This window comes from Gallus gallus, chromosome 19 (assembly GCF_016699485.2).
Source record: "Gallus gallus isolate bGalGal1 chromosome 19, bGalGal1.mat.broiler.GRCg7b, whole genome shotgun sequence".
NCBI classification, from domain to species: Eukaryota; Metazoa; Chordata; class Aves; order Galliformes; family Phasianidae; genus Gallus; species Gallus gallus.
Window position 1 is genome coordinate 2,907,340 of NC_052550.1, and position 25,214 is coordinate 2,932,553.

Sequence of the window (25,214 nt, forward strand, 5' to 3'; positions counted from 1 at the left end):
GAGTCCACAGTATAAGCCCTCTGTGCTCACCTCAGTTCCATGGCATCACCACTGCATCCTACTGTTCCATGGAAAGAGACTAAGCCAGATTTCAACAAATGAGCCTGCTATAACCAAAGCTTTCCATTCATGAGATCACACTCCTTTAGAAAGGATATAGAGCAAAACACTTGAGGTTAAACATTCAGAAGAACCACGTCCACTTCCCTGAAAGCAGAGGAATCAAAAGGAAACATTTTTTTTTTGCCTTCCACTCCCATCCTTTCCTAACCAGGGCTCGGCAATCTTCTTCTACAGCTTCTATCTCTGCCCTTCTCCAAGGCACACACATGTATCCTACAACTCCTCCAAACAAGAGATGAGGAAACCCTCTTGTCCACACATACCCGCATCATGGGTTAGGAGAAGTGTTTTCTGTCATTGTAGTGAGGGGTGGGTATTGTAGCAACAGCAGCAAACTAGATTTCAGTATTTATTAGTAGGTGAATACTGATGGAGAAAGAAGAAGGTAGGACCAAACAGTCTTTGGCTTAGCAGTTCTGCTTCTTAGCAGTTCTAATCAGCTAAAACTCAAATTTAAACAAGAATACTGGGAATGTAGGTGAACATTTGCATTTCCCAAAGCAAAGCAGTCTGAAACAAGGACACAGACAACACACTCGTTATGTTCAAGGTTATGGATTTTAACACAGCCCAAGTCCCAAGTGATGGATGGTTCCTGGCATCTGGTGGCTGTTTGATGGTGTATATTGAGTGAACAGTCGTTCTCACTCCGTGCCTCAAACTGGCAGGTACAACAAGTATTTGGTGATTATCTTAAGCAGTCAGATAAAGGAATAAATAACCATAGGGATTCAGTCCCAGGGGCAATAGTTTGAAGTGGGATTGAAGCAGAAATAAAGACTAAAAGAACATTTTTCAAAGGCTGGATATATTAAATTTCACCCAAATAAAGACAATACAAGATTTATCTAGCAATCAAAGTGATCTTTAAGTGAAATAAAAAATAAAATACAAATTATTCCATGAATATCAGAATAATAAAACCTGATCTCTTAAACAATTTTTATTTTTCCCTCTTTTCCCAAGGCTGTGCTCCTAACAAAACTTGAAAACTTTCTGCCACTTAGATACCCATATTTCTCACATGACTGTCAATTATCATTAAATTTGACACCATAACTTAGAGCCTAACTTTGTTAAAAGCTGTCAGCAGAATCTGAAGCTGTGAGCAGGCAGGAAATGCACAATACAACAACGTTTGCTTTCTTTGGAAATCAATCTTAAGGCTAACCAACGCTAACCAACAAATTAATTGTGTCTAGAATAGAAAAGAGCAGCAAAATAATCACTTGTAAAAACTTGCTGGCATTTGAAAATACAGGTGGAAATTGATCTGAGTGGAAAACGAGAACAGAAATAAGTTGAGGTGAAACAAGAAAAATCATTATGAGATAAGCTTGACCTCCATCTGAACAGCCATGTCACAAGCTTAAATGAGACAGAGGACAGCCACCAAAACATTAGCATTAAAAAGTTAATACACAGATACCTATGCACTGCAGCCCACATCTTTAAGCTGTGGTTAGCACGTACTGTTCTCTAATTATATACCATCTACACAGTTCCACTTGTAAGGGATATATCTCACCTTTCAAGATTACCTGGTTAATATACCAAAACTGGGGTGGAGGGAGAGAGTTGTTAAGATTTGGAGTGCGCTCTTTTGTTTTATTGTTATGACTACAATTTCTACTTGTTACTACCTTGGCTATGGACCCTTCATAGATTATGTAATTTAGCCAACAAAATAGCATTCTATGGAGCTAAATTAAAAACCCAGAGTACAGATAAATTCAATATGTGTTTACTCTGCCCTCTGACAGCCATCTATAAGACAATCTATTTTGTTACCACGAGTCCTTCTGGAAATATCAAATAACTTCACTAAACAATCAATGGTTATTTAACTTATGGAAATTGAAGTGTTCAGAATTATGATGCTCTATTTCATATCTGTGTTACAACGACAGCAAGACTTACAGAACTGTAAAGAATAATTCTCTAGCTCCATATCCTTGTGTAATTATCTTAAAAATTGAAATGTCACCAATGATACAATATGGTCATAAGTAATTAACCACCTAATTAAAATCTAGAAATTAAAAGTAATTCATGTTCACATATAATTGTCCTTCACAGCTGGATTTCAGCAGTACACGAACCTCAGCAATATTGGCAATGGGAGAAATTAAGAGATGCCAAATACTTTTTGTGGGAATTTGCAGTGTGAAGCAAATAGGAACAGCAGGATAGAACATGCCATGGTGATTAGTGTTCTGTTTAATCAGTGTTGAGATATCATCAGCAAAAGATGGCAAGTGCCACGTTGCTGTGTTAGAACAAATGCCTTTTATAGAAGGAGGAGGCTAACGAAGACTGGGAATATGAGTTCTTGCAGTTGTGGAAAAAAGGCTGACTACTCAGGGCATGGACCAGTGAAACTGGGAAAAAGTTTGGGAAATCCCAGACTTCAAATGGAGTATGTTGTCCTCCTGTTCAGCATTCTATCTATAACTATAAAATGGGGGAAAACAGCAGGAATTTATTTCATGGCATCAAAGCATTTCCCTATTTAGAGATCAGAAGTTGGAGCCTATCAGTGTGAAATTAATGCATTAACGATAATGTATTATCAAGCTTTTCAACAAAACACTAGCAATTGAAACTTGTTCTCCAGTCACAGAGTAAAGGACTACCTGTTACTGACAGCGTGTGTGTTCAGAAACAATGAGCTGTGACGGGTAAAGACAAATTGCTGTGATAAAAGCAACTGAAAAATATATTGTAGCACAATTGTGAGGTCAGGCATTGCAAGGAGCTCCAGTATTTAAGTCAAAGCACTAGAGAATGATTAATGTTAAAATTTACACAGGTGCTTAAATAAGGTTTGTCATCATGAATTCTAAACCTTAGATTAATGGGAGGACTTAAGTTTAGTTGCAGTGTAATATTCTGCAGTTGAAAAAGGCTCTGTATGTTGCATATCAAACAGGAGTTGCTGGGGATGTACGCACACTGTTAGAGAAATCAAGAGAGGTCATGCACCATGTCAGTGCAGACAAACTGAGGTCCCAATCCCCAATCTCACCAACATCTTGATGCACTTTCACTCCAGTTCATAAGAGTTATGCACTTGCTTCAGGTTCGTAGAATGGCTTAGGTTGGAGGGGACCTTGAGTATCATCTACTTCCAATCCCCCTGCCATGAGCATAAGTTGGTCCCCAGTGAGCACACCTTAGCATGTGCTCTCCTCTAAGCACTGACACAGGTAACACAAGTGCTATGAAACACACACATACGTGACCTGCAGGGAGAAATAACAGATCTGGGTTTTGCTAGAGGCCTCTGCCACTGGGGCACAGAAGGACTGCAGGTGGGAGCCTTGACTTCCCCAGCACACTGAACTTTCATAGGCTATCAACAGCAGACAAGCTCTTTCTCTTCAAATAGTATTCTGTTAGAAAAGGGCTGGCATAAGACATACATCTGGCTTTTGCAGATGCTGCATATTTCTTCATGTCAGCTTCCTCCGGGATGTCAGGCTGACAATCTCAGTGATTCCCTGCACCCCCCACTGTCTTTGATGAGCGGAGAGAGAAAATTCTGACACGCTGCACTGAGCCATGCCAGGCTAACAGCAGAGTTACTTGGTATATTTTCTATTTCCATAGCTGTCAGTTAATTTTATTTTGAAAGGGCAGTCCTTATCTTTTGTAATTTTATGAAAGATACCCTCAGCTATGGAATTGTGTGTTTTTTCTTAAATAACCTTACTGGATGAATCCTGTTCTTTTTAATCTTTGAGGGCTTATGCCAATTTCTACAGAACTGTGTTAAGCGTTCAATACTTAATCCATTAGTACAACAACTATCCGCTCGAGCTACCCAAAGGGGAACAAACTTCTGCATGCACTGAATACTAGATGCAAGAAATCTGAAACTCCAGCACACATCTCAGAAAACCAAGACCTTGTCTCTCCAACATGCTATTTCGCGAACCATTTCAAGATGAGCAGACAATAGATCATTAATCTCTGATTGCATTCCAAGACATTTTCAATGCAGCTTGCATGGTTACAGTAAGTCCACATCTGGCTCGCTCTTAGCCCACCCACTGAAGCCTAGTGAAGTGTTGGCTTGCTCCCTTGCCTTTTCCACCAACCAACCCAAGTTACTGTAGTTTATTTCAGACTTGTTCCAGTTAGAACTGGATATTTCTTGAAACTGTCAAACTAGTTTGCTAAGTTTCTGTCTGCTTGCTTTTAATCACCGCTATAATTTCAATCTTCTCCACCTACTGTGAACAGTAAATTAAAAAGAAGAGCTATATAGTCAGGGAAGACTTTATTATTAGTTTTCCTCTGATTTGAAATGCCCATAGCTTGCCATCCTGAGTAATGTTCTTCGGTCAGTAAATAATACCACCTGCTAAGCCAAGTATGTGCCCAGAATAAATGCCTGCTGCTAAGAGATTCAAAAATACCATTATTTTTCTTGCCTTTTCTGTTCTTTTTTTCTTGAACAGAATTTGCAGGAGCCTTGTTTTATTTCTAGGAACAGAGGATACAGGGACCACACACGGATTTATATAGTCACTACTGAACAAGCTAATTAACCCAGTCTTAATACTAGCACCCAGTACTGCAGGCATGTAGAAGCATGAAAAGAGTAGCACTCTACTGCTCAGAGAAGGAAATCCCGAACTTGCTTGTGCTTCTCTCCTTCACACCATCTTTTTCTGATTGTGAACTATACCAAAGTATACTACAAAAGAATCACCTGACTCATCACTTTACTCCATGGATGTTTCACAGAATTGCAGAGTCACTGCACCTCTGCAGATGATGGTCATGGCCTCCAGTAGGCTGCTCAGGACTGTCCTCTTGGGATTGGAGTATCTCCATGGATGAGACTCCACAACCTCTCCAAGAAACCTGTGCCAGTGTTTGATCACAATTACAGAAAATAGGTTATTTTCTAATGATTAAATGGAATATCCTTTATTTCAATTTATGCCCACTGAAGACCCATTTCATCTGCCTTGATCAAACCTCTCTTTTAAAATGACTTTTCTTCAAACTAAATATCCCTGGGGTCATTATCTGTTACAAAGGGGATGGAAAATAGTTGTATGAAGATTTATGTATCCACATCACACCAGCCTGCACAGCTCAGTGATCAAACACGCCATACACCTTGAAAGGAGGCAGCCCTGGAGAGTTTCTTTTGCCCCCAGCGATCTCCAAGAGTTATTTGCTTCTAAAGGACCTGTCTTCCTAGCTGCTCTAAAGCAACTCAGATCAGTGTTGTTCCTTCCGCAAGCCAGAACCATTTATTATTTGGCCTAATGGCCAAAGAGACATTTAATTTCATTACCTCTTTATGGGTTGCTTGGTGCAGAGATGAGTTAAGTGGATTACAAATGCCACCTGTTTTCCAAGGCAACTTTAGAAGCAGATAAGGAGGAAAAAAAATGCAAAATAATATTGAAAGTAACCCCGTACGTGCTAGTAAACTCAACGTCAGGAGTTTTCACAAAGAAAAGGTTTGTGATTATTTAATTCTTCTGTCATCACCAGGCAGAAGTAGCACCAGGATATTAACTCTGCAGCTCTACACTTAGCAAGAGAAGCAGGTAACACCTAATAGGCTCTTTGAATGGAGACTCTGACAAAGCTATTCTACAAGGAAAAGGTTGTACAGAAACACAAGCTGAAGTGATTACTACATATACTAAGAATATAAACATAGAAATTAAGAACAATCTGCCAGGCCAATTTTTTAGTTGTATGTTGCAGACTTTAAGCATGGTACTTGTTTCTACTTTACAAAAGGCAAGATTTTTATTCTACTTTTTCTCACCAGACAGAAGCTAGCCTTGTTTTTATCTGTTCTTTTTGTATTCTTAACAGCTGCAGCCCATTCCCAGCAAAAGAGGAAAGAAGAAAATAGTTTTAAATGAACACTTCCATTTTGTTAGGAGAAGCCTCCCTCCCTGAAATGAGTTACAAAAGAAGAAAAGAAACATCTGAGACCGGTAATAAATTCACACTCCCGAGCGAGATCAGGAAAATAATTTCTTATTATACATTAAATGTCATTTAGGTTCACCATGCTCACAAAGGCTATGAACTGTAAGGATTCAAGGGACAAAAGGAACAAGGCCATGCACACACAGACATCCCCTCAAACATGCTGAACAACCTTCTCTCTAAGGTCTCAGATCTCCCCGCTCCCTGCCAAGCTTTTCTTTATCACCATCTGCCTTTCCTCTGATAACTAAACTTTTCACCCTGAAGATTATAGGGCTGTTCTACTTTTAAATAAGCAAATGGACATTTCAAGGTGGTTTAAAACATAGTACCCAAATCAACAAACGCACTTCAGTGACGCATTGAGAGAGGAGGGGCTGCAAACAACAGCTTACACTGTCAGAGCTCTAGCATTGGGCAATTCATTGCTACTTTATTTTTTCATTTCATCTGGTGTTAAAACAGGAATTTCACATCTCGTAGCACCAGTCATGGACACCTCTCCAGGTAATGCCTGTTCCTGTGAAGGTCCACAGCAAAGGGCAGAAGCCCTGGAACAGTTCAGCAGGGAGCTTAGACATTGTGCCAAGAAGTCATTCCCAATCTGTACCAATTTAATGGCCAGCAATTGTGCCGTTTTGGGGGTTGCATTGACTTGGTGGCACACAGACATCCCAGCTCAAGTGTCCCAACAGGTAATTATTTACAATTTTTGGAAAAATATTTGACACTTGTTTTTCAGGCAGAGCCCGGAATTGCTTGGAGTTCCCCTCAGATTCACAACAGGGACACGTGGCTGCCAAGGAGCATTCACAGCATCTCCCCATTTCAGGATGAACTTGTACCACCCTTCCAACTGCAATGGCCCTGCAGTATGGCTCACTGGGTAAGGACAGGACAGATCCTGCTCCCCTTGCTCCTGAACAGCCCCAGGCAGTGTTTTCCTACTGGGAAAATAGCAACCTGAGCTGTGGATGCATATCTGGTGTGCAGCACTACTGCATTTATGGACAAGAGGGTCAGCCAGGCATCCAAATGCCCATCGTTCACGTAACTATAACCACGATTTATAAAGGGAGGGTCATGGATAGCTTACAGCATGACATTATGATATGGAATACTGATAAAAACCATGACAGGGAGGTACAGAATTGCACTGTTTTCTCTCCTCCTTCCATCAAAACAATTCCTTTTAATTGCAATAAACTTTACAGCTAAAATGACATTCCTCTAAGAAGGGGACAAAAAGATTCGCCACTGAGAATTTAATGATCCATTTAAGTAATGCTTTCAAAAGATACTACAAAGCTCTTAAATTATCAGCTCAAAATTGTGGCATAAATAAAATGCCAACAATGGAAACCCATGTATAAATCATGCTATTATGCGGAGAACTGTAGCAGAAAGCACACAAAGAAACTGGAGCACAATCTCCCACAATTTGATCTTTGGTTGGTTTGGGTTTTTTTGATGTTCTTCAGACATATTCACAAACTTGGAATAAATGGTCTCCACTAAATGGGCAAAGCATTCTGTTCTCAAGGTGGCCAACAAGGGCAAACGTTTTGCAGTACAATTGCGCTAAGGTGAATGCAGTGATTTCCTGAGTCCTCTGATGTCAGTAGGAGCTTTGCCAGTCATTTCAACAGAGCTAAGGTGTCACCTCTGGACCTCCACGCAGGGCTTTTTGCTCTGAGATGAGCGAGCACAGGGGGACAACACAATTAATATCCAACCATACGGAGAGCCGCAAAGCTCGCGCTGTAGTTCAGATGAACCCAGGTAATGATCATATTTGATGAAACTATGGTTCATGCAGAAGTACCTGGTTAGCTTCCATCTCTACTATCAGTTTTAGGATGAAAAGATGGCTCAATTATTCTAAAGGTGCAATTTCCCATTCCTCACAAATCCAAAGTCCCACTGAGCACAAGGAAAGCAAGACTGGGTCCTTTGAATACTGTGGCATTGAGGTTAATGGGAGATTTAAATGCACAAGATATGCGGGATCTGCTCATAAGAGTATTTGAAAAAGAATTATAATAGTCATAAAAATGAAAGGATATTTATTCAAAAATGCTTCAGTATCTCATGAGTTATTTCCTTTCCAGACTCTTTTCTCAGCTGGCTCACTGCAGCTCCTGCTCTCCCTTAATCTTTCCTTTCTAATTCTTCTTTTAAATATTTATAAAAAGCTTGCACAGATGGGGAGAAAGCTGAAGATCTGAAACAAAATTAATTTAATAAGGGAAGGACTAGAAGCCCATTATTGGTTTAGGCAGCCTCTTTTCATGCTGTATATTGTAACAAGGAATAATTAATTTGAAAGCCCTTGATCTGTGGGAGCTTTTTCATTAATATTATTATTATTAATAATAGCAATTCACATTCACTGTGCCCACATCCCTTTTGCTGGCTGTAAGTACTTCACTGCCTCTAGGCACCCGCCTGCCGCCAGCCACAACACAGGATGGATATAAAAGCTGCTCAGATGTACAGCAAAGGGCCACAGCTCAGACAGAGCACTGCAGAGACGCCTTCATGTGCCCTAATGGCAGAGCCCGATCCCACTGGTGGGCAGCTGGTATTCAGCTCATATTCAGTTCCTGATCCATATGAGACATCTCTTGCACTGCAGCCTCACTTTGAATAGCAGAGGTGAACACTGCTCTCCAACACACTCCCACAGCTGTCAGCAAAGGTCTCTCCCAAAAAGTTCCCCACGGGGAGTTCTGGACGGGGAACAGACAATCATGGTTAGGAACCAAAAAGTTGGCTAAGAGAGGGGCCAGGACATTTTCTGTTTCCTGGGTGAGCGCAGAAACCTCTCTGAAGACAACAGATGTTCACTTAGTCTACCTTTTAATGCCTAAGTCAGGATCAAAGTGTTCAAGAAACCACTGTGTTCCTGTGTTCAAGAAACATTTAGATGTGGTACTAAGGGACATGGCTTAGTGGAGAAATGCTGGTGGTAGGTGGACACTTGGACTGGATGACCTTGGAGGTCTTTTCCAACCTCGGTGATTCTATGAAAGCCCTGTCCAATTTCCCTAGGCAGGCAAAGCACCAGCAGATAATTGCACAAGTCTAAGTAAGCTATCTGTGGTTTCTGTAACCTTATGGAAAGAAATAGGTACATCCAGAGGGAAATTTATCATTTCATAATGCAAAAGGTCTATGCCACTTCAGAGATCTGAAGGGGACTCCTTACCTCCCCTGGTTGTGGAAAAGCTCAATTCCCCATTAGTGAAGTGAAGCTAAAAGCACTTCAGCATCTCACAAAGCATTTGGGAAAAGCACAGTGAGTTTTGTGCAACACTCAGGTACTAACCACAGCAGAGAACATAAGTGTGCCACAGGCAGCTAACAGGTGCTAGCTTTGCAGCCCAGTTTATTTGCCCTCCGTACAGCTGAAGCAGAGAAGCAACACACATACAGTCTTCACACTCCTCTAAGCCTACCAGGACACGGATGAAAAACAATGATAAAACCAAGCAAGATGGTCAAATGTAGGACCCTGAGATGAACACTGTGTTTCTTAAGTGCAGCTGAGAGAGAACACCACATCTAAAGAGAAAGGAAACCCATCAAAAAGGCACCAGCCACCTGGTGATTCCCATCTTGGCCAATGACCACAGTCACGTTGCTGGGCACTCTACGGCTTCCATGTGGACACAGCAGGCCAGAGATTTTTGTCTCTTTCATGAGGAGCTTTGAGTCTTGCGTATGGGAAATGTTATGCATGGAAAGCTATTATTAAACAAAACCAAACTGCTTTATATTAGCAGACATGATCACATTATAGGCATAATTTCAAAACAGATTTAAGTCTTCTTCTCAAGAACACAACATTTTACCCAGACAACCCTATCAGATTGAACACAAATAACATGTTTAATATCAGCCAGTGACATCAAATCCATTCTGCCAAAACACACAAAACCTCCCTAAAAATCCACACATCAGTAGAATTCTTGTACATTACTTGCGCAAGTTTTAATGGATATTGAAATAAAACATTGTTTAACCAGAAATAAAATTTCACCCCAATTCAAAGCAGTTTTGTGCATAGGGAAGAAGAAATTGGCAAGAAATATTTTCAAATTTGCAAGATGTAAAATGCATTTAAATAAAAGCAAAGGCATTACAAAGATCCAACAAAGCCTTCCCACCATCCTTTAGAAGAAGGCAATAAACTCTCCAACATTGATCACGACTTTCTTACACATTCTGTATACATCAAATGATACAAACAAATCAATTTTTAAAAGACAGATTTGTGACATAACAATTAATTTCTCTCTCCGTAGCTGTGAAAAAGCCATGTGTCCCAGTCATAAAACACCCTGCCCTAGAAGCTCTGCAAGCAGCTGTGCGTTATCGCTTCCAAAGAAGAAACCCCACAGGACAGGAATTGGCGTTCATTCATTCAATTTGTACTGTTACCCATAGAGGAAATCAGTACTTTTTATTACCACTCAGAGCTGTAATGCTGTTTGGAATTCGGGTCTGACAGGACTCCAATCTAATTAGCAGCATCAGACATAGTCCTGGTCTGCTCCAAGCTGGAAGAAACCAGACAAGGAATGATTTCACAGGTGTAGGAGGTGGCACTCCACTTCGGTTGCTGCATGACACCAGGACACATGGGATTTGCACTAGTTCCCCTTTTTGTGGGGGAGACCTAAAACGTCTATCTGACATAACAGAATTGGATGGTAATGCCATTTCGTCAGACTTCATACACCTAACTGGCTCTTCATAGAGCTCTATCACATTTCAAATTATAGCAACGTTCTCTATTCCCAGCCTACAAATCATGGGGTAAACATTGCTGAGTCAAACCAAAGTCCAAAGGAGATCTACAACCTGAAGAGACGGCATAGGAAACGTTTTGCTTCTGAGCTCCTACCGGTACAAAGCATGTTACATTAAAAATCATCATCGCTCTGATGCCCAATAATCATCCATTCACCTCAGGCACAGTCCTCCCCCTCTTTGGTAGCTGAAATCAGCAGCCATTTTAACTGCCTCATTTCAAACCACTTACCTGTTTCACCAAAACACTCAGGTTTAAACACTGATGTCCTTTTCAGACTCATGGAATCAATGTCTGAGAGTAATTGCTGGACAGCCATACCCTGTTTTTCCAGCAGTCTCTCTAACAGGCAAAGTCAGCTAAAAAAAGAACAGTTGCTTCAGATAAATCCTATCTTCAACTCAGTGCAAATATTTTCCCGTACTTTTAATGCAATGATAAACTAAAAAAACATGATGGCAGAACAAAACCACAACATTAACATTTGACTTTTATAAGCATTTAGAATTTTATCATTAGTTAATGTGGGGTTTTTTTGCATGCAGACAGTTTTATTTCGTATATCTCGTTGCATAAAATGATCGTTAAGAAGATATATTACGTAATTACTCTGTTCTGTTCTACTTCAGAGTAGGATTGCAGCCATAAATTTCACACACTATGCACTGTATGCAAAGGCTTCTGACAGAACCCCATGACCACGACTAACAGAATATGGGGAGATAGTGTCATTCCATTTGACAAACTGACTGGTATCACTGTCAGCATAATAGTCCCAGATCTGCAGCAGAAGAGAACAACATTGATTGTCAACATCAAAAGGGTCAAGATGAATTAAATATTTATGGCTCTGGGCTGTGCTGACAGCTCTTGATGTGCTCTCAAAGCCAATGCATTTCTTCTGAAAGTTGGCCCACTAAGTCTGTTGTGGTTTCTGATGTTTATGTATTTATTTCCTATGCTATTGACAGCCTTGCATTGCAATGAACCAGCAACGTGCAGCTGAAAACTCCGCACTTCCCATCTTCCTCAGCCACCGCCATGCATTCCTTTTCATAGAGGAGGCACAAAGTATTTGTTTCAATAAAAACACAGTAAAACAGTACTAACTACATAAGGAAAAAGAAAGTGGCTCATATATAGATTTCTGTGCTCATTTTCTCCTCAAACTGGCTGAAAATTGGTAAAAACTCTAAACTCTCCAATTCAGAGTTCGGTCTTTTTTGTTGTATTCCCCTTAACTAAATAAAAACTAATTTCAAGTGAGACTCACCCTATTCTTAAGACTATGTTTGTACAATTTCAGTGACTGAAAGCATGGTAACGTGATCCTAGTATTAATAGGTACAAGTGAATGGAATAACTCATGTAGCATTGAAGCCACAGAAAACCAGAAGTACAATAACTGCCCCTAGAAATGATACAAGGGATACTAGTTCTTAACTAACCTGATTTTGCCCACCAATAGATTTCAATTTAGGTTAATAGTGCAGATCTCTAGATTTAGACAAGACCTTGAAATAAGCACCTAAGAACACAGCCTGCCTGCAGTACACATTAAACGGGTTAAAAGTATCTACCTACCTTGAAAACACAGACATTAATAGGGACTTGCCATCTGAAACTCAATTACCAGCGGATTCCCAAAGGGATTGGGATGAAACTCCTTACAAAAAAATGAAGAAGTGATTCTATCAGTAAGGAAAAGTAACTAAAGCAAAACTAAGAAAGGGAATTGGTATTGAAAATTCTTGCAAACAGAAAAGATACGAGTACTGACACAGAAACCAGAGCCACTTGGGAAACGGGGCCCATTTGAACAAAATATATCTAAAATAAAACAAAAACATCATCTGGGAAAAAATATCTTAAAAATTCTGAATGGAAAGGTCTGTGCAACATCCAAGCCTGTATTTCTGCTGAGATCTAAGCCACGCAGACAGATATCTGTCTAACTATTTCTAACTAATCTCTACTGATGAAGATTCCACAGGCCTGGCAAGTAAATTCAGCCTCTAATTTTCCTTCATAACAAGGAAGGCTTCCCTTTCTAGAGGGAAATGTCCTCAGCTGCAATTTCAGTTCACATTTACTTCTCAGCTAGTCCCCGGCAGGCACAAGCACCACGGCATACTGTGTCCTTGCAACAACATTTTACAGCAGCAGCCTGCAACAACCTGCCCTTCTCCTTCAGCTGTCTTTACACAAAAAACATTTTACTCAGTTTCTCTTCCCTGGTCCTGTTTTCAAGACTAGGGAACAATACTGGGAGAACAGCAATGGAAAAAGCGTGGGTTGCAGTCAAGAGACAGTGTGAGCTCCCAGCACAGTTCAGTGGCAAAGACTGAATCCATTTGTTTGAAATGTCAAAGGAGAGTGCCTTCATATTTTCCACATTTAAAAGGAGGATAATGAAATAATGAAATAAAGATCCTCCTCTTTCACTGTTGTTAGCACCTGCTCTACTTCTCATTTGATTTCACCCAGTTTCACTTTCCAGCACCTGGTTATCACTCCTTCTCAGTTAGATTAAGAAGTCCTTCAGCACCCTGCATTTCCTCCCCAAGAAAATACTGACTTTCTACAGCGCAACCAAATCACCTCTCCTTCTTTTCAATAAGCTGAACAGGCTGTGCTCCTGCAATCCATTGCTATAAGGCATACTGGAAATCATCCTTCCAAAGTAATTTGCCGAGATCGGATTTGTAATTTTCTCAGAAACTCAATTTTTTGAAAGCAGTATGTTGAGAGTTTAAATCGGCCTGTGCTGAAAGCCAGACTGTTCCTTTTGCACTCATTTTGGTATCCCTTCTGTCCAAGGGAACGGTTTCATGGGGACATGGCAAATTCCCATGGCTCCCCTTCTGCATCCATAGCACTGAGGCTGACTTCTCACAACTAACATAAATCAGTGTGAGGTCCTTTGTTCCTATACTGCCAGACCCCACTATCCACACGGTCCTTCCAACCGCACAGAGTTCTCCCAGTCAACAGATGGCCCCTTTCTACTTTGCTCACCTCTCTGTTCAGCTAGCTCTACGCACACAAGAGGAGTGAAGTGACCCTTATGCTCCGTCTTCTTGAAACTCAGCGTTCATCTCCAGTCGTACTTTGATTCTCCTCCATTTTTCATCTTTTTGTATTTCAGCATTATTTTACTGCTCACTCTTATTTTCCCCTTTCCTTTTCCTACCTTTTTCCACTCCTGCTTTCTCCTTACTCAACACTACCTATGTTTTGATCTTACATTCACTCCTTTTTCAGCTATGTGGATACCTTCTGGCTGACATTTTTCATCCTTTCTTCCATTATTACCATCACTCCCTTTCATTTCACTTTGAACCAATCCATAGTAAAGGCAAAAAGAAAAACCTTGACTGTTTCCAAGGTGTATTTCCAAGCTCTGAAAGCCTGTCATGCTTAGTTTTACAGCCCATATTTAATCAACAAGTTAGACCACTAGCAAAAAGACAACAAGACAAAGAATTGTACAGCCTAAGTATGAAGGCTGCTCTGAAAGTAATGCCTCCAGTTTTATTATGTTGGCCCATACCATCAGAGGTGGATGATGGTGGTATGGCAAAGGGGCAGTCTAAAAGAACATTGTCTGACACAGAAGTGAGTTTGAAGCAAAGGTGCGGAATAGAATTCCTCCATGCAGAAAAGATAACAGCCAGTGACATTCATTAATGACTGCTGAATGTTTATGGAGACCAAATAGTGGATGCCAGCACAGTGAGATGTGGGTGGTGCATTTCAGCAGTGACGATGCTGACAGTGGGTCACCTCCACTGGTGCAGATGTTTACAAGCACAGCATGCAAGCTCTTGTTCATCAGTGGTGAAAAATGCAGTGGTGAAACTAATAGCAGTGACTGCATTGAAAAACAGTGTTTTATAGCTGAGAATTTGTTCTATCAAATAGTGTCTTTGCGCTCTTTGTATCTGTTGCAGGGCAATAAATAGGAGACATTACTTACAGAGCGACCAACGTACTCTCTGTCCCAATGAGCATCAACAGCCAAGTGGTGGGGGCATTCCCCCAGACAGACTTAAATCCCAGCCACCAACACAGCCAGCTGTCACATGGACAGAGTGCTGAGCCTGAGCCTTCATCTATTGCAGCATTCTCCTCACTGCAGCAGAAAGCAGCCTGAGCTCACCTGCCCACTCACTTTCCCCTCCATCTCCCCAGTCCTGCTTACATTCATGCACATAATCTTCTGGGGAAAAAAAAAAAAAAGCTGATTTCAATTTATCAATATTTGCCAATAAAAATGCGTAAGTAAAGCTTCACCACCAGTTACTCCAGTAAAGGAATTAATAACTGTGTGATGTTTCCTTTTCTAATCTACATACAGAAAAAAAGAGTTTTCTCTAGAAAACACAACCTGAGATTAGTAGGCAACAGCTAATTTCCTAATGAACTGCAAAATAATTCCAGTTTTCGCCTTTACATTACAGAAAATAAGGTTAGGGCAGAAAAATGCTTTTCTACATTAATGGCACCTGGCACCAGCAACCCGGTTACTTTGACTGGTGCAGCACTTAAATGACTAGCAATATACGCATAAAACTCAGTGAGCTAATGGCATTCCGTGGCAGCAAGAAACATACTTTGTCAAGATTATATTTCTGCAGGACCAGATTAATTTAGCTACAATTTATTTATTTATTTTAAGGAAGTGGCATTTACAGACATGCAAGGCAAATAACGTACTTATTAATTTCTCCTGGTCCTGTTGTAAGATGCTACCAGCTCCAAAAAGCCAATCAGAACAACGTGAGTTCACTGTCGCCCTCCATCATTGCATATGAAAATGTGTGCAAAACTTTGCTTAAATAATGCACATCTTTTGCAAATACCATGTGTCTGATATTCCCTCCAAGGCTGCAGACTGAGCAGAAAGAAAGCAACATTTGCTGTAACAAATGTCAGTGTTGATTCTTGGCAAGACAACTCTTCCATGGATAAGCATGTTTAAGACATATCATGGGCCAACATTACTACAAGCTTCCATATAAAAGTTTTCTGAATGCGTTTGAAATAAATAACAAAACTCTATGGTTTTATTGTAGAAACACTTTTCTTCAAGTCTGATTAAGAGGTGTTAATTAAGTCTAAAAGGGCAGAGACACACAGATACCACGGGACTGCATGACCTTTCAAAGAAGGAATCTCATAGGCCATTTTCATAAGATCACATAATATCCCAAGTTGGAAGAGACCTGCAAGGATTGAGTCCAATCGCTGGCTCTGCACAGCACCACCCAAAATCCAAACCATATGTTGAGAGCATTGTCCAAGTGCTCCTTGAGCTGTGGCAGCTCAATGACATGCCCATCACTCTGGTGCAGAACATCTTCCTAACTTTCCCTCACACCCATCCTGACACAGCTCCGTTCCACTGCCTCAGGTCCCATCATCATCACCAAGAGACAAGCACAGCCCCTTCACTCCCCATTTCCACATACATCATCTGTCTTTTCCCCATTCTCTGCATTGTATTTTAAACAAGGAAAATTCCTTCTCCAATCTCAGCATTGTCTGAAGTGAGTGCATTGAGAGTTGTGTGGTATTTCTGGTCCAAGCTTGTTTTAGATACCTAAATTAGCACTTTAAAGGCTCCAGTAGGTGAACTGACAATGCCCCATGACAGCTCATTCCTGCTATCATACCATATTTTTGTATTATTAATGCTACAGACACCTCTACTTCAAAGAATTCCACGATGTTTCAAGGAACACAGTTTCATGTACGCACACGAAGTGCTTTCATGATGGTTTATTCTTAGTTCAGCAGTATTAACAGGAAGGAGCTTCTTAATGTTCAGGTCAAATTCATTTGGCATTCAGATTTCAACCAAGAAAACCTCACTGTATGCACACAACTGCTAGATAGGTTCTAGCATTGAAGCTGCTCTTTGAGGTGGCAGGTAAAGCAGAACCAGGAAAAAACCTGAGAGAGCAAATTAGATTTGGTACAGTAGACAAGTGTAATGCATTCTGTGAAGCACAAGTATAATTTCAAGCTTGGAACTAGCATGTAACCCCACTGTAAGGGGGAAAAAAAAGAATATATTAGAGAACAATCAATATTTCCTGCGATCTGAGGTGGATGATCTAACAGGTGTTTTCTGAGTAGGACTACAAAAATTCAGTGCATGAAATATGGGTTACGTATGATAAAGCCATGGGAATTCCTATGATCCCTTATTCAGCAGGCATTCATTACCACTGCTCCTATCCTGTTTTACTTAGGGAAATTCAAGAGGAGTAATGCTTAGAGAACACGGCCTTGTCTCGGACCATCACTCAGTGATTCAGAGGAAGCCAAGCTGGTGATTAACACACTGTGAACACAATTATCTTCGATTTCTCCAACGGTTCCATAAGCCAAGATTGTTCATTTCACTCTAAATTGCCCAATTGTTACAATATCACATTATTAAGAGTATTTGGCCAACAGAAAATAATCATAGAAAAAAAGAGCTCCTTTGAGGAATTCTTAAATCCAGGCTTCTAATTTAACCATAAACCCTTCACAGAGAGTAGGGCAGTGATGGAAATTAAAAGATCAGATGGAAGAGATTATCTACCAGTACCAAGTAGAGGAGGTTTTTAAAGAAACAGATTAAAAGTAGCAAATACCAAGAAATAGAGCCAAGAAGCTACAAATATACAACAGGAAAGCGAGGCAATTAGCGTTAAACGGGATTACTTTACAAGCCTCCCAGGTCGCCACACTCCTAAGCCAAACTACCAGAGAGCAGCAGAACGCGCACACAACGGCAGCCCACGTGACGCACACGCGCCAACCGCTCCTCCCTGAGGCTCCTTCTAAGGCCGTGGGTGCGGTCACTGCTGCCCCGGCGCCACGTCAGCCTCTCTCCCGCTGATGGCGGCCGCTGCCGTTCACTCTCCTCTCCCCGGTTTCCCGGGGAGGAGGAAGGAGGCTCCCGAATCCCCACGGTACCTCGAAATGCGTCGTCGCGGTTCCAGCAGCGCCGGCTGCCAAGCAGCTGCCCGTGGTCATTGAGCGCCACGTCCGCGGTTCCGCCGTTTAAACCTCCCGCCGTTGCCCCGGCAATGCCACGTCCCGTCAGCACCTCTCGCGAGATCTGGCGGCCATTGCCGAGATACCGACATAGCGCAGCTGTGCACAAAGGCCTTCTGTGGAGTTCGGTGAAGAGTAGGAGGGAAGCACTTGTTAGGAGCTTCTGTACTTACACCTTGTAACCAGATCCTCTGGACTTTGTTATACGCAGTGAATCATCTTCTGGGACAGTGCTCCTTCTCAACTATACTGCCCAAGGAGGCTGTGGATGCCCCATCCCTGCAGGCATTCAAGGCCAGGCTGGATGTGGCTCTGGGCAGCCTGGGCTGGTGGTTGGCGACCCTGCACATAGCAGGGGGTTGGAACTGGATGAGCAGTATGGTCATTTGCAACCCAGGCCATTCTGGGATTGTGATTCTATACTGGAAGAGTCACAGTCCAACCCTTCAGGAGACTGTGCTGGTAACATCACCTGGGCCAGCGTGGAAATTAAATGATCACAGGGAATGCAGAGTACTTACCAACTACTAGGTTTGTTCATAGGAACAGAGTAGCAAATATCAAGTTATAAAACCAAGAAGCTATAAAAACACAACAGGAAGCCAAGGCACTTATAATGTTCAACAGGTTTACTTTATGAGCTCTTCTTCACTTCCTTCCCAAATCACCACACTCCTAAGAAAGAATACCAGAAAACAGCATAATGCACACATATACACACACACAAAAAAAACCCATTTTAATCACCTTGGATTGGTGAACATTAGATTTTATTCTTTACACAAGGAAGATTAAGCATTATGAAGTTGAAGTATGTCACTTGATGGCCAGCTAAGCTCCACAGTACCATTCCAAGACTGCTAATGTTTTCACTGCTAATGGTTGCAGCAGATATTTGACCAGCTGACCATTGCACCTCTGCTGTTAATGAAAGCTGAGCAATAACACAGAAAGCACTACAGAAAGGGCACTTTGTAAAAGTTCTTAGTGCTAGTAACTGAAGTGTATCTAGCATTTGAACAACTCAATCACATTCTCCTTTGATGGAAAAGACTTCCTCTAGAGCTAGAAGGCTGCCCATGCGAAAACACAGGCTACATCACGTCGTGATGTTATTTTGTCTACTGCCATCCAACCAACACCCACTTCTGACATCATGGGGCCAATGTCAGAAAAGGCATTACTTTCAGAGCAGCCCTTGTAATAGCTACCCTTACTTTGCATTTTCACATTGCTCACACTGGTAAGCATAAGGGCAGTGCCAGTTGCAGACACATGCTGCTCACAGACTCAGCAGAGGCCTCCTGACCCTGTGCCACCGTGGCACCCACCCACAAAGGACAGGTGGGCAGAGGGATCAGGCACTTTGGGTAGCTCCAGCTGCACACTTGCATGCCTTGTGCTCCCATCACTCCATGGACCAGACTTGCTTCACACCGTGCCTGCTTCGTGTTCAGCACCTTTGCTAAAACCTAGAGGGCAGAGATGGGGGGAAATGAAGATTCTCTGAAGGCACACCCCGTTCTTGGGCATAGGAAGAGTAACCATCAGACTGAAGAAACTGGACAGGACAATGGAAAAACATTCCAAACATTTTTTAAACTACTCTTTCTGCATTGTATTACTCACTCGAATCATCTTTGCAACTGGAGATAATCCCTCTTTGAAATAGGGGTTAGAGTAGCAGAGTAACTGCAAAGCTCAAAGAGGAAGAGTTAGTTACCACCATTTCAGAACTGGAAAAACAAAGATAGAATAACTAAGAATCTCAGGAGACCAATAGGGAGGACTCAGAGGGGCAATTTAAACAGGAATACATGGGAATAAGAATGTTTTGGTACAGTTCTGTTAAATACATAGGTCACAGCCAAAGTAATGCCTCCTATTAATTTCCATTACAAACAACTACTACAAAGAGCACAATCACGTTGTTTGATACAGCAAGTTCTCAGCTACAAAACCCTCTTTGTCATCTCTCACCACCCTTCTGCACCACCCACCGCCTCACTGCGCTCACATCCACTCTTTAGTCTCCATAAATGTTCATTGATCATCAATAACCATCAATGGGTATCGTTTCTTCCCACGTGAAAGAATTCAGCTCCACCTCTGATGTCATGGGCCCACATAAAATAGGAGGCATTGCCTTCAGAGCAGCCCTCGTAACAACCACCCTTGCTTGTGTTTTTGACACTTGCCAGCTGCAGAGAAATGTAGGGTTCTCAGAAGCATACGTACCCAAATATTACCAGCTGTCAGCTACCTCCTTTTGGACTGACTGGCCACCAATCCCACTGTCCCAAGAGCTGTTTCACAGGTAGAGGGACTATGTACCTCACTAGCAGTAGAAATTGCTGCTTCCTCTGCCAGGAATTTATTACTTGAGGCAGAACTTGGCCTCAGAACTTCCGTAATGTAGAAGCCACGGTGAAGAAGGAGACGAACAAAACCTTTCATGGTGACAGTGCCAAGAATTTGGAGAGGTCCTCTCCTGGCCAGTACTTCTGTTATGAAGAATGGTTCCTCAATCACTATGAAGTCTCCATCATTGCCCTACCAAATGGACTGGAAGCAGTCGCTTTCAACAACTTTGCAGAGGTTTCTCAGGAAGGAGCAGGATGACCAGTCATTGGCTCTGGAGAAGCACAGCTCCAAATGATTGTGACACTGTATTTTGGCACATGGTTCCCCACCAGAAAATGGAGAAGTCTTTTCTTCTTGGAGAGATCCTAAGGCAGCATCCCAAGCTGCTCTTTTTCCACTGCCTTGACAGGCAGCAGAAGCCAAGCCTGCTGAGTCAGTGTTTGGAACAGAAACACCTGATGTTTCTGATGAAGGTGTCTCCATTTGAATTCTTAGTTTTTTGCCTTGACAGAAATCCCTGTCCACAACCATTCCCCCAGCCAGCAAGGCTTGTCCTGCCACCAGCAGGAGGAAGCGCAGTTGCACCCGTGCTGTGGGGAGTGGGACCTCCACAAACGTCACCATGAAGTCTCACTGCATCACAGTAACATCACAGACCTGAGAGCCTTTGCTGGCAAAATGGTGCAGCGAGATACGCATTAATTAAGGAAATATGAGCCAAGATATTTATGCTAGCAAAACCAACAGACAAAAAGATACCTATATTATCCCTGGGTACTTTTTTATTAATGAGTTCAATGGATACATTTCCATAGGAAGCTCTGTTTTGTCTGTGACCTTGCAGAAAACATTCCCCTTGAGGGAACTGGGATTATTCATGCTGGATAAGAGGAGACTCAGTTGAGAGCATATTGTTCTCTATTACTTCCTGAAAGGAGTTTGAGGAAGTGGGGATTGGCTTTTGCTCCCATATAACAGGAATGGGAAGAGAAGCGACGGCTTTAAGTTGCACCATGGGACGGTCAGGTTGGACGTTAGGAAACATTTATTCTCCAGAAAAGTGGTTATGCAGTGGCACAGCTGACCACAGAGTTGGTGAAGCCATCATTCCTGGAGGTGGTCAGGATCCATGGAGATATGGCACTGAGAGACGTTTCCAGTGGTACGATAGCAGAGGGTTGACGGTTGGACATGGTGATCTGAGTGGTCTGTTCCAACCTTAATGATTCTGTGATCCTATGATCAGAAATTAGACCAGCAAGCTCAATTTTTTTTTAAACCAGCAAATATTTCAGTTACATTGTAAAAGCATCACTTCTCTTTTAGAAATATGCACACAAATTATTCATATTCTTACATAACAGCTAGCTCGATGCATTCCTAACACAGCTTGCCAAGATGGCTCGTCTTTATAAAGATACAGAACAAAAGAGAACAATAGTACATAATTGCTTTACAAATGGGTTTATAGAGTAATTATATCATTAGTCCTGAGTGGTTCCAGCTTCCAAGTGTTCTGCCACTAATCTTTTGAATACTTTTTTGTTAGGAACTAAGTGGATATCACTGGGGGGAAAAAACTTGCGTGACATAGAGCATGACATAGACTTCACTTAGTTCCACTGAGCCCATTGAAGAGGAGCGATTTCCTATCCCCATTACCCTTCAGACAGCCGAAGGAGGAACACCTGACAGCTGCTTCTGTGTACTGCTTTAACAGTAACTACACTCCCAAAGCATCCCACCTTGAATTTTATCTGTCTTGATGCAGTCATCTGTGGGAGAAGACTCCTGAACAGTCTGCCTATCAGCCAGCACTGAGCTCCTCAGAATGTCAGCGTGACACAGCAACAAGGCTTCTTCACAGATCTCTACACGCTCGAGGTCCACCACTGACAGCTTATCCAGACCACAGCCAGCCCTGCAGGAGTGCATGCCTGCATCTCCTTGCACCTTCAGTTTCCCTCTGAACGTCAATTTCTGGATAACACGGTCTGGAACTGCTAACATATCAGAGATCATAATCAACACATCTGCAGCTACTGTGACCGTCTGCTACCTGCAAGCTAACTACAACATACAGCCCAATGCATCTGATTAGCCAAGGACAGCAGACTTGTTATCAGTTCAACAACTGCTCCCTCTGAAAACACTTTTTACCAATAGCAGTAGCTGTAAAGCAGTGTTCTGACACAAATTATTTCTGTTTCTCAGCCTTTATCTTTCTTCTGAGCATTATCTTCTCAGATAGATATTTCATAGGGAAGGAGTCTTTGTTAACTTGTTGGGTCAGCTCTAGAGCTGACCCTACTTCTGACTTAGAGTGTATTCCAGTTTCCTTTACTTAAGTTCCTTCCCACACATGAAACCCTATAGCCAATATCTCTGCACAGGTTAGCATTTTTTCACAGCATGTAGATTTCACAAGACTAAATGCATTATTAAAGTAACGTAGTTGTTACTGCACACAATTACATAGGCTAGCTATCCCAGTAAAATGCTCCAACTCAATGAGCAGACAAGAACTACTACAGAATCCAGTTCTATCCCCTGAAGCCATCTTTGTCAGAGAGATCTCAGGTACCACTGTACTTCAGTATGAAAGCCATATTAATCATGTGCAGCTTACCGTGATATAACAGCCAAACTCAGTAATAAACTGCATTTTGTAATCTAGTAAAACATGTAGGCAGTACACCACTCAGGAAAACAAGTTGTTTGCCTTTAAAAAAAAGGTAAAGTAAGCATCATCCACAAATAATTAAATTCTGGAATTAATACCCTTGCTCAATCAGGACCCCCGAGGGCAGGCTGCCCAGGACCACAGCCAGTCAGGCTCTGGTTGCCTCCAAGGACTTGTTCTCAGTCTGCTCTCCCAAGGCTCAAGGTTGGGATCCTACTATTTGCCTTACTGCTTTCCCTGAAGATGAGGAATTCTCCCATCTTCAGGCTGCTGTCTCCAGGAATACCCTCAAACCCACCTGCCCAACCTTGCTTATAAATATGTGGCACAGCAGAACATCCGCCCCTGTTGGTTTCCTCATTATCTGTGTAGGAAGTTCTCATCAGTGCACTTCAGAAACTCTCTGCATTACTTGTGCCCACCTGAGTTGCCTTCCAGCAGATACCGAGGTGGTTAAAGCTCCCTGCAAGAACCAGAGTCTACAGGCATGAAGCTTCTTCCATTCTTCTATTTCCTCTTCCTAGTCAGGTACCACCCCAATGCTGCCCATGTTGTCCATCTGCAATCCTGATCCCACAGCTCTCTGCTGGCACATCACTCACTGCAGCACAGAGCACCACACACCCCTGCTGCTTTCCAACAGGGCAACTCCTCCTTCCTTCCCAACCTGCCCTTCCCACAGGGCTCGCATGCCCCGCTACACCACTGTGGCCCATGAGGCTGCAGCCCTCTGATTCCTCCTGCCTGCTCACCATGCTGCTTGTTTATATGTGCACGTACTTCATCTGGGCATCAGTCATTCCCATATGGCAGAAGTGAGCATATCTCACCCACCGTGCTGTCCTCTCTCTAAGTCTATTTCTCTATTAAAGTCATTTTCACAGCAATTAAATAAGACCCCTGGGGTACCTCTCCCTCTATCACTTTATTCACAAGCTAAAAATACCTCACGTACACTGCTTAACGCAGCTCATACCTGACAGGTGTGAAAAGGCCCATTATACCATCACATCACTCCGAAGTCATTAATGCTGCACAACATGAGTGACTGTCGGAGGCTTAGAAAGGTGCCAGAGAGGGAGCACTGGAAGGTACAGTTCTGGGGAGAGAGGAGCTGAAATACTGTTTTCACAGGTCTGGACAATCTCCAGAAAGCAAGCAATCACAGGTCACTGACCTAACCAGGGTTTTGTTTTAGCAGTTCTTACTGTTTTGCAGGCAAAGTGTTTCCACAATACCACAAGTAAAAGACACTTGAGAGATCCCTGCACACTTTGCAGCTGGTTCCCCACCCACTGAGAATACAAGCGCAGGTGCTCTTACGTTGGGCTTTGCAAGGAGAACTGCAGCTATCGAGTCACCCTTAAAGCATGCATCCCTCAGTGTTTGCCCAGAAGGAATGGAACCATGTGAAAGCTAAGAAACAACCTCCTTGGGAATTACAATTAATATTTACTGCTTACCAAGAGCTTATCATTTCTTAATTAGTGTTTTGAAAACATTTAAATTACGAAGGCAGGAGAAGAAAAATAACATGTCATTGTGTTACGTTGGAAAACACGAATGCTGTGATACAGTAATTAATGCACACATTCTGCCTTCACATTCACTGCTACCTGACCCATTCCTTACCCGCCATCCAAGACAGCACATGCTGTTTCATATTATTCTCAGCCCTAAGGAAAGAAAGAGTTTGGGATTTATTTATTTATTTGTATTCTGCTTCTTCCCAACCTCGGTAACCACGTAAGGATTAATCTAAAATAGGAGCAGTGAGTTTAATGCTAAGCTTGTTTTTAAGACTGACTTCAGTAAACATACAGTGAAGCTTCCTGGGACTGTGTACTCATCTGATTGTACAGTCAATAATCATAGAATGGTTTGGGTTGGAAGGAACCCTTAAGATCATCTCATTCCAACTCCCCTGCTATAGGCAGGGACACCTCCCTCTGCACCAGGTTGCTCACAGCCCCAATCAGCCTGGCCTTGAGTGCTTCCAGGGAGGGGGCATCCACAGCCTCTCTGGTCAACCTTTTCCAATGTCTCACCACCCTCACAGTAAAGAAATTCTTTTTAATATCTAGTCTAAATCGACCCTCTTCCAGTTTAAAGCCATTTCTTCTTATCCTGTCACTACACACCCTCACAGAAAAGTCCCTCCCCAGCTTTCCTGTAGCCCCCTGCAGGTCCTGGAAG

The 25,214-nt window shown here is 42.2% G+C and overlaps 2 long non-coding RNA genes across 17 annotated transcripts in view; both read right to left on the minus strand.

Moving 5' to 3' along the window:
* LOC101751425 overlaps positions 1–17,988 on the minus strand; it is an 84,503-nt gene extending 66,515 nt beyond the window's left edge. For 12 of the 16 annotated variants that reach the window (XR_006931797.1, XR_006931792.1, XR_006931800.1 and 9 more), the window contains exons 1-2: positions 17,891–17,988; positions 4,844–4,998 (exon numbers count right to left, since the gene is read on the minus strand). This is a non-coding gene — a long non-coding RNA (uncharacterized LOC101751425). Of the gene's footprint in view, positions 1–4,843; positions 4,999–17,635; positions 17,739–17,890 lie in introns of those variants that run through there. The other 4 variants (XR_005840935.2, XR_005840923.2, XR_005840921.2 and 1 more) reach the window with 2 other exon arrangements.
* A 3,115-nt stretch (positions 17,989–21,103) lies between these two features.
* On the minus strand, positions 21,104–24,246 carry LOC107054781. The gene is made up of 3 exons (XR_001469416.3): positions 23,441–24,246; positions 22,965–23,057; positions 21,104–21,571 (listed from the first exon to the last, which is right to left on the minus strand). It is a non-coding gene; the product is annotated as an uncharacterized LOC107054781 (long non-coding RNA).
* Between the last annotated feature and the right edge of the window lie 968 nt (positions 24,247–25,214).